Source organism: Neofelis nebulosa, chromosome 9, assembly GCF_028018385.1.
Source record: "Neofelis nebulosa isolate mNeoNeb1 chromosome 9, mNeoNeb1.pri, whole genome shotgun sequence".
NCBI lineage: Eukaryota > Metazoa > Chordata > Mammalia > Carnivora > Felidae > Neofelis > Neofelis nebulosa.
The window spans coordinates 116,698,763-116,709,362 of record NC_080790.1 but is presented as its reverse complement, the minus strand read 5'-3'; the positions used below and the strand labels follow the sequence as shown (position 1 = coordinate 116,709,362).

The 10,600-nt window shown below is 39.2% G+C and overlaps 1 long non-coding RNA gene across 1 annotated transcript; it reads right to left on the bottom strand.

Annotated features, from left to right (window-relative positions):
- Window positions 1–7,090: 7,090 nt before the first annotated feature.
- On the bottom strand, window positions 7,091–10,578 carry LOC131485653 (uncharacterized). The gene is made up of 3 exons (XR_009248956.1): window positions 10,422–10,578; window positions 7,682–7,755; window positions 7,091–7,425 (listed from the first exon to the last, which is right to left on the bottom strand). It is a non-coding gene; the product is annotated as an uncharacterized LOC131485653 (long non-coding RNA).
- Window positions 10,579–10,600: the final 22 nt, after the last annotated feature.

Sequence of the window (10,600 nt, the reverse complement as noted above, 5' to 3'; positions counted from 1 at the left end):
TCACATGAAAATCCTGAGCTTGTATTTCCTCAATTAATGTTAAACCACATTAGTAATTAGCATCTTAGGTCATCTATAGTCCTCATAAAGGCTGTTTATTTGCTGTGTTCCTGGAACTAAATTATAAGGTAAGCAGTCCAAAGTTTAAGAGTTCAGTATACATATCCTTTCAAGTGGTAACAGGTTATTGCTGAGGCATCTTTAGGAATATTTTGTTATAAAACAGGATGTGAAACTTGTGATGAATATTAAAAGAGATCAGGGACACTGGAATGACAGAAAAACTACTACTGAAAAAATTATCTTAAGCGTTGTTGGTTGTTGTTTTTTTTCTTTTTTTCTATTTGGTCCTCACAGAAACCCAGAAGCCAAGGAGGCTTTATTAATAATATTATCCTGTTTAAAGATGAAGAAATCAAGGCACAAGTAAAAACAGTAACTTGCACAAGATTCATTGATCACTGGGAAACAACCAAGAATAACCTCGGTCTTTTGACTCCCTGTTCAGTGCTCTTATCTTTTTTAATAACATAAAATTCACAATGGTAACCATTTTTAAAAACATTTTTTTAATGTTTATTCATTTTTGAGAGACAACGAGACAGACTCCCAGCAGGGAAGGGGCAGAGAGGGAGGGAGACACAGAATCCAAAGCAGGCTCCAGGCTCTGAGCTGTCAGCACAGAGCCTGAAGAGGAGCTCAAACTCACTGAGCCGAAGTCAGACATTTAACCGACTGAGCCACCCTATGTTAACCATTTTTAAGTGTACGTTTCATTTCAGTACATTCACATTGTTGTGCAACCAGTCTCCAGAACTCTTTCATCTTGCAAAACTGAAACTCTGCCACCATTAAATAACAACTCCCCTTTCTTCTGCCCCCAGCCGCAGGCAACCACCATTCTACTTTCTGTTTCTATGAGAGTGACTACTCTAGGTACCTCACATAAATGGAAGTATATAATATTTGTCTTTTTGTGACTGGCTTATTTCATTCAGCATAATGCCCTCAAGGTTCATCCATGTTGCAACATGTGTCAGAACTGCCTTCATTTTTAAGACTGAATAATATTCCACTGGATGTATAACCACATTTTGTTTTTCCGTCCATCTACCAACAAACACTTGGGTTGCTTCCACTATTGGCTACTGTGAAGAATGCTGCTATAAACGTAGGTGTACAAAAATCTCTTTGGGACTCACCTTTCAACTCTTTTGGGTATATACCACAAGTGGAATTGTTGGATAATACGGTAATTCTAATTTTTTGAGTAACCACTATACTATTTTGAAAAACAGCTATATATAGCAGCTATACCATTTTACATTCCCACTGACAGTGCACAAGGGTTCCAATTTCTCCACATCCTTGCTAACACTTGTCCTTTTCTGTTTTCTGTTTTGCTCTGTTTTTATAATAGCCATCTTAATGGATGTGAGGTAGTATCTTCAGAGGTTATCTTCAGAGTTTTGCAGTCTTCTGAGATGACAAGACACTGAATGACCATGGGTAACTTACCAAGAATTTGCAGTATTAAAATCCTACTAGATTTAAGACACTACCGTAGGATGCAACAGTACATATAGTCCCTGCTCTCAAGCATTTTACAATCTAGCTAGGAAGAAAGAACATATGCACTTAAAAATGCAAGACAGCATGGTGTAAATAATATGTGCTACATGAAGACGGAGAAGGGTAAAATTATAACAGGGGATGATTACAAAAGGCTTTAAAGAGCAAGTGGCACCTCAAACATTTTTAAAGGGAGGGTTTAATTATTCAAAAGAAGAGAGGAAGAAATTAATTTTTGAATTTCATTTATTAATTCATACATTCTTTCAATAAACATTTATTGTGCTCCCAATAAGTACTAGACACTATGAAAGTGTTGGGGTTACAAAGTCTCTCAAGAGAAAGGCAGTAAGATATACAATGAGTAGTGATAATCCAAGGTGCTGAGTGTATACATGGTGCACTGAATCACCCCTTTCTAAGAGTCTGCTGATATGTCAAGAAGACAAAAAATCTTTTATGGTAACTCGTAAAGAGAGTACGTAAAGCACCTTTCTTTCCTGACTATGTTCATACCCAATTGTTTCAAACAATACAGTTGAGGGGTACCTGGGTAGCTCAGTTGGTTAAGCGTCCAACTTTGGCTCAGGTCATGATCTCATGGTTCATGGGTTTGAGCCCCGCGCCAGGCTCTGTGCTGACAGCTCAGAGCCTGGAGCCTGCTTCAGATTCTGTGTCTCCCTCTATCTGCCCTACCCCTGTTCATGCTTTGTCTCTCAAAAATAAATCAACGTTAAAAATTTTTAAAAACAACAACAACAACAAAAACCCGATACAGTTGAGAAGTTTTGTATTCTTCCTTGGGAAGGAGACTATGTGTAAGAAGCTCAAGCTGTTGCAAGTTAGTTATTAGCACTCATACTTATCACTCCATATGGATCCTTGCATTCAGAAACGTGTGCAAGGTATTTGGGAAGCAAGGAAAGATAAATAAGACATAGATCCTGCCCTGCAGGATCTCAAAGGTAGCTATAATATATAAGGGCTGTTGCAGGGGAAAGAGAGAAAACAATCAGAAAGAAAGAAATAGATTTTCCCCTCTGGAGAAGTCATAAGCTTTTAAGAAGTAACATTTAAGCTGGCAGGAGTAACATTTAAAGAATGGCAGGAGTTCATCACCTAGAAGAGGAGGGATGAACATTCCAGCCAGAGAAATGGCATTTCAGGAAATATAAAGTAACTCAGTGTGGCTGGAACTGACAATACCTGATAGGCAGTAGAAAGAAGGGTAGAGAGTAAAGTGGTAGGAAAGCTGGAGAAGTAGACTGTAGGTAGCTATTATCTGAAGGTAACAGAGAATTAACTGATTTTTAGGCAGGGGAACAATATGATTGGATTTCTTAAAATAAAACTTGTGAGCTAGATGGAGGATGAATTGAAGTCAAAGAGAATCAAGAAGGAGACATCAAAAGAGGTCAGCTGGTTAACCAAATCAGATCTTACAGGCACTTGTGGTAGAGCACTAGAGTTCAAGGTCTCATATTTGGCCTTCAAGACCAGAAATCTGATATTCCTAATGCATCTAGCATGGAAGAGATATTTGAGGATTGACTTACAATAACCAAATTCACAAGAAAATGTGGTATAAAGTATAATTCTAATTTACTAATGTTCATTCATTCATCGAACACAAAGAATCTACTTTGTGCTAAGCACTGTTCTAGGTTCTAGGGACACAGCTGTGATTAACAATTTCCTGCCCTCACAGAGTTACATTCTAGCATGGGATATATTTTTCCAGTGACTGAAATATTCGTGTTTACTGTCGAAAGTATTTCATTACCAGGGAATCTAAGTTGATTGTCAAAATGTTCTTTGGTGAATGATCAGAAAAAAAAAAAAGAGGTAGATGATTTTAAAGTCCATTTCATTCTGGCCACAGGTATATCTGCGTGCCAGAACAGGTATACATTGTAATGAATAGCTTAACAATGTTCCTTGGATTTATGATTTCTCTTCCTGAACATTTCTGGATGAAAACAAACATGGCCATCACGATGTACTACAAAGCTGTAGTAATCAAAACAGTATGGTACTAGCACAGAAACAGACACATTGATCAATGGAACAGAATAGAGAGCCCAGAAATAAACCCATGCTTATATGGTCAATTAATCTTTGACAAAGGAGGAAGAATATACCACGGGGAAAAGACAGTGTCTTCAACAAATGGTGCAGACAAAACTGGACAGCTACATGCAAAAAAAAAAAAAAAAAAAAAAAGAAAAGAAAAAGAAACTGGACCACTTTCTTACACCATACACAAAAATATACTCAAAATGGATTAAAATCCTAAATGTGAGACTTGAAACCATAACTCCTTGAAGAAAACATAGAAGCAGTAATTCCTTTAACATTAGCCATAGAAACATTTTTCTAGCTATTCAGATGAGGGAAACAAAAGCAAATTAAACTATTGGGACTACACCAAAATAAAAAGCTTTTGCACACTGAAGGAAGCCATCAATAAAACGACAAGGAAACCTACTGAATGGAAGAAGATATTTGCAAATAATATATCCTATAAGGGGTTAGTATCCAAAATATACAAAGAATGTATACAACTCAACACCAAAAATACCCCTCCCAAATAATCTGATTTAATAATGAGCAGAGGACCTGAATAGACATTTTTCCAAAGAAGACATACAAATGGTGGCCAACAGACACATGAAAAGATGCTCAACATCATTAATCATGAGGGAAATGCAATTCAAAACCACAATGAGATATCATCTTGCATCTGTCAGAATGGCTAGAATCAAAAACACAAGAAATAACAACTGTTGGTGTGGATGTAAAGAAAAAGGAACCCTAGTGCACAGTTGGTGGGAATGTAAATTGGTGCAGCTGCTATGGAAAACAGTATAGAGGTTCCTCAAAAAATTGTAAAAAAAGTATTATCATATGATCCAATAATTTCACTACTAGGTATTTACCCAAAGAAAACAAAAACACAAATTCCAAAAGCTATATGTACACCCAGGTTTATTGCAACATTATTTACAATAGCCAAGATATGGAAGCAGCCTAAGTGTCCATCCATAGATGAATAAAAAAAGATGTAGGGGCACCTGGGTGGCTCAGTCAGTTAAGCGTCCAACTTCGGCTCGGGTTACGATCTCGCAGTTTGTGAGTTCGAGCCCCGCATCAGGTTCTGTGCTGACAGCTCAGAGCTTGGAACCTGCTTCAGATTCTGTGTCTCCCTCTCTCTCTGCCCCTCCCCACCACTCAAAAATAAATAAACATTAAAAAAAGAAGATGTGGTATTTATCTGGAGTTAAAATAAATAAGTAAATAAATGAAGTTATAAATTAAGCTAAAAAAAAGATGACACAGTACGTACATACATACAATGGAATATTAGCAATAAAAAGGAATGAGATCTTGCAGTTTGCAACAACACAGATGGCCCTAGAGGGTACAATGCCAAATGAAACAAGTCAGACAAAGAAAAAGACCATGTGATTTCACTCATATGTGGAATTTAAGAAACAAAACAAATGAAAAAACAAATAAAAAAGGAGACAAACACAAAAACAGACTTTTAAATATAGAGGACAAACTGGTGGTTGTGGGGAGGGGAGGTGGGTGAAACAGATAAAAGGGATTAAGAGAACACTTATTATGAGGAGCATTGAGTAATGTATAGAATTGTTGAATCATTACATTGTATACTGAAACTAACATAACACTGTATGTTAATTATATTTCAATAACATTAACAAAAAAGATTATTTCTCCTTTGGAAAGGAAAGGAAAGGAAAGGAAAGGAAAGGAAAGGAAAGGAAAGGAAAGGAAAGGAAAGGAAAGAAAGAAAAGGAAAGAAAACATGGATGTATCCAAGCTGAGCATTCTCCTTCTGGATTCCAGGTGAACCATTTCAATTCTAACACACTCTTAGACATATCGCAACATAGTTGATTTTTATTATGTTAGCTTTAGTATTTTTTTTATTTTTTAATTTATTGTTTATTTTTTTTAATTTACATCCAAATTAGTTAGCATATAGTGCAACAATGATTTCAGGAGTAGATTCCTTAGTGCCCCTTACCCATTTAGCCCATTCCCCCTCCCACAACCCCTCCAGTAACCCTCAGTTTGTTCTCCATATTTATGAATCTCTTCTGTTTTGCCCCCTCCCTGTTTTTATATTATTTTTGTTTCCCTTCCCTTATGTTCATCTGTTTTGTCTCTTAAAGTCCTCATATGAGTGAAATCATATGATGTTTGTCTTCCTCTGACTGACTAATTTCACTTAGCATAATACCCTCCAGTTCCATCCAAGTTTCAGTATTTTTTTAATCATTTATTGTTAAATAAAGACTCCAACTTCAACTATATCACTATAAGCAATCATGTTAAAATTTCAATACTATTGGATTTTCATCCATTAATTCAACAAATTATCCTCAAGGAATTTATATATACTCTAGAAGTGAAGTGAGATTATGAAAATCACAAGTAAACAACTGACCAATAAATTAAACAAATTATGGTAAGTGTTATAAAGGAAAAGGTCAAGAGGAGAATGTAGTATCCAAGAAAGTCACCTGGACTAAACTAGTGGCAGTGGAGATAGAAGTGGTTGGATTTCAGATTTATTTTGGACACAGAATCAACAAGACTTGATAATGAATTGGATGAAGAGGGCAAGGAAAAGGAAGGAAATGAGTTAACTAGCATCTGGGTAGAGAGCAGTGCCCTTAATTTATGAGATGAGGAAGACATGTAGCAGAAAATACCCAGAATTCTGTTTTAAACACAGTAACTTTGAGATCTCTCTGAGACAAACAAACATAGAAAAAGTAGGTACTTGGATATCTGTGGCTGGAACTCAGTGGAGAGGTTTGGGTTGGAAATATGAATTTAGGAATCATTAACATAACGACAGTATTTAGAGATGTATTTTCATTAAACTACATTAAACTACATTAAAGCCTGGTTAACTTTCTTAGAATTGATAATTCCTAAATCTCCTCAGTGATACATTATTTTACAAGTCATTTTTATATATGGTTAACTAATTAATAATTCATTTCTACTAATTTAGTTCCTAAAGGTTAATTCTATTCAAGACTTCCTTGCAGGGAGCCTCACTATGCCTTCTGCCTTCTACAGCAACCCAAAGATTAATTTAATTTCAGAGTTGCCAGATGCTTTTTATTAATATCTCAGTGACTGTTCTCTTTCTTCACCAAGCTAACTCTTAAAAAACTCCACATAATGTGCAAATAGATGAAAGGGTTGCATAGGTTTGGATTTCTATATGGATTAGAATATTTTATGTTTTCTGTAAATTAAGTATCACCTACAAGGATATATGGGCTTGCTTACCAAGTAGAAGGAGTACAGGATTAAGAATCATGAGCTCTGGGTTGCGGTTCAAATACTATCACTGTTAAATTTTCTTTAAGTCATAGCCTCTATAGGCCTGCTATTTTATGGGCCAAGTGAAGAGACTGTGGATTATTTTAAAGTTTATTTTATTCATTTATTTTCAGAGAGAGAGAGAGAGAGAGAGAGAGAGAGAGAGAGAATCTCAAGCAGGTTCTGCACTGCCAGTGTGGAGCCCAACTTGGAGCTCGAACCCATGAACCATGACAGCCAAAATTAAGAGTCGGATGCTTGAACAAATGAGCCACCCAGGTGCCCCAACACTATGGATTATTTTAAAGCCTATGAAAACATAAAATTTTGTATATACTTGAAGGATTATCATTACCTTTATATTGAGTAGCTGGAGATCTGGAGTGGTACTGAGCATCAAGAATGGCCCAGAGTGAATATACCAATAGTCTATTTCTGGATTTCTCACTATTCGTTGTGGACTCCATAACTTGGCTTCTGTATCTATAAAACAGAAAAGTCACAATGATTTCCCTCACTGTAATGAGAAGAAAATTAATAAATGTCTATATATTTTGCAGAGATTCCTAGATGAAAGAGGTTAGGAAGACACAAGTGATTATTTGTGTTGATACTCTTATTAGCTTACTCTAAGTAGGATCTATCTCTTCGAAAACCTGGAAAAGCTTAGCTGCCATTACTTTGTGATTTTTGTCAGCTCCCCAGGGAATCTTGGCTTTCCTGAAAAACAAGCTATTACCTTGGGGGATACCTGAAATCTCTGAAGAGTCTCTTGCAAGTTGCCAGCTCAGGGAGGTCAGATTTGGGACCACGCTGTAAAGGAAAAGAAATCTTTTCAGAAAAGTGGTCAAGACTATTTGCTAAGCATACTAGCATTTCCCAAACATGGATCAGAGGTCCTATGAGGCCTCATTAAGACTTTCTGTGTCTTTGTTAGTGTGAACTGAATAACTGAAGGGTGATTTCCTAAGAGCTCCTCTCCACTTTGATCACTTCTCTGTTTTTCCCCCACTTCCTTTGTCTGTGCTTTGTCTCAGTCTTCATTTTTCTAGTTGAATAGGCTTTCCAAAACCTAAGGCACACTGTTTCTCTCTCTTTTCAAGATCTCCCCATTCAAAATGGTTTGGGGATTTTCATGCCCCAAATGTTTGTTACCTCTCAAAGACCCAGGAGGAGATAAATGGTAGACACCAGTGGCTCTCAACCACAGGTGATTTGGTAATGTCTGGAGACATTTTTGGTTGTCACAACTAGAGGCAGGGTGCCACTGACACAATGGAGGCCAGGGATGCTGGTAAACATCCTATTATGCACAGAACTCCCAACAACAAAGAATTATCTGGCCCTAAGGAGGCTGCAGTGCCTCCTCAGTCATCTTCAGCTACTGCAGCCTCCACAGGGATGCTGATTCTCAGGATGGTAAAGGGGCAGCTGCTGACATCAGATTGTCTGGACTTGGATTCCCCAGGTTCCCTCTTTTGCTGGCTGTGATTTTGGACTAATCACTCAGTGCCATGAAAGCACAGTTTCCTCATTCAGAAAAAGGGGCTAATAAAGTGTTCTCATAAGCTGTAAACTCCTTAGAGGCAGTGACCTAATTTTACCTGCCAAGCTTAGATTAGGGACTAGTATCCGACGCAGAGTACTAAATGTCTATGGATTGTCTCACATAGTTGTTTTGAGGCCTCAAGTAGAACACATATATTAAGTGATATGAAACACAGTGAAAAGGAGAAAAGCAGCCCCTGACAGTGGGAATTAGGCTGGTTCCATAAACTGGGATGTGCTGCCCCGTTGAACATAAACAATTTTATAGGACACCAAAATCAGACAAAGCCACTCTGGTCAGGATGAATTAAAACAAAAACAAAACCACTCCATAATCATGTCTAAATACAAACAAGCAAACAAAGAACGTTGTCCCAATCACATATGCACACAAAAAACAAATCTCCCTGTCTTGGCTAACAGGAGGGACTGCTTCATAACCAATCATAGTTTTAGCTTCTCTTGGCTCTTCTCCCTTTTTAAATAAGAATTATTAAAATACCCCATCACAGAATTACCACCACCTCAAAACAGTAACCAATCTAGACAGAAGGGCTGCTTCCTTGAAACACTCCTTGAAGTTACCTAACACAAGCCCATATATAAATTTTTTTTCCCGGGACCTTCTTCCTGAGTGTCCCCATCCTTCGTGGTGTGTCTCCCTCCTCTCAAGGAGACAATAAGCCCAATTTTGTTCAACGATAGCTGTATTCTCAGTGGTCTTTGGCTGGAGGGCACTGGCAATGGTGAGAGCTCCTTACAAGGTAACCACTTTTAGGGCATCTGGGTGGCTCAGTCGCTTGAGCCTCTGACTTTTGATTTTGGCTCAGGTCACAAACTCACAGTTGGTGGGCTCAAGCGCCTGGTCAGGCTCCACACTGGGAGCATGCCTGGAACTCTCTTTTCTTTCTCTCTCTCCCCTGGGCCCCTCCCCTGCTCATTCTTTCCCTCACTCAAAATAAATAAATAAATAAATAAATAAACAAACAAACAAACAAACAGGGTGTTGTTGTTGTTGTTGTTTTGCTATTATTATGCCTCAAGGGGAATTGCGTGATGCACCCACAGCGTTCAAGCAGGGATTTCATAAACAAGTATTTTCAGGCTTCCTGACAGACTGCTAGCAGACTGTTTCTTTTAGGGGACATCTTCTCTCAAGACTACATGAGGAGAGACTTTTGGTTTTGGACCTCCCAAGTTGAAATCTAGCCTGTTGTTAGGTTAAATTTCTCCTTAAGCAGGGACGCCTCTCAGTCGGTTAAGTCTCCACTCTTGGTTTCAGCTCAGGTCATGATCTCACAGTTCGTGGGTTCGGAGCCCCACGGTGGGACCCACGCTATCAGCACGAAGTCTGGTTGGGATTCTCTCTATGCCCCTGGGCCCCATCCCCGCTCATGTTCTCCTCTCTCTCTCAAAATAAACTTAAAAGAAATCCCACTAAGTAAAACCTCTTAAATTTTTTTTAAAAAATGTCTATTCATTTTTGAGAGAGAGAGAGAGAGGCAGCGCGCGAGCAGGGGAGGGGCAGGGAGAGAGGGAAACACAGAATCCCAAGCGGGCTCCAGGCTCTTAACTGTCAGCACAGAGCCCCCATGTGGGGCTGGAACCCGCTAACCACGACTTCGTGACCGGACCCAAGGCCCACGGACCCAAGTCCCACGCTTTACCGAGTGAGCCACCCAGGCGCCCCTAGTAAAAGCTCCTAAGTGAGGTGCGCGCTTCTAGCACCAATGAGTCCCTCAAACGTTAGAACACCTCGAGGGCGCATAGTGGAGGTGGTAGCAAGGAAACTAAAACCCTAACGGGCTCATATTATTGAGCTCTCACCTCCTACCCTAACCTAGGATAAATGGCCCCGAATTCACTTGACAAGCCGTGCAGAACATCGCAGAAACCTCTGCGCTGCGAAAGACTAAGGTAAGAGCAGCCACCTGCAAGAACCAATCTCCCGGCAAGGTTCCTCAGACGTAGCAAAAGCGCACGGATCGCGGGACTGCCGTGCCTCAAGTGACCGCCTCTTCCAGGCGGACTACAAGTCCCGGCTTGCCTGGCGCCACGCCGTCGCCTGGTAACTCGCGCCAGACGGAGCGCTCCAGGTTGGCCCCGCCGC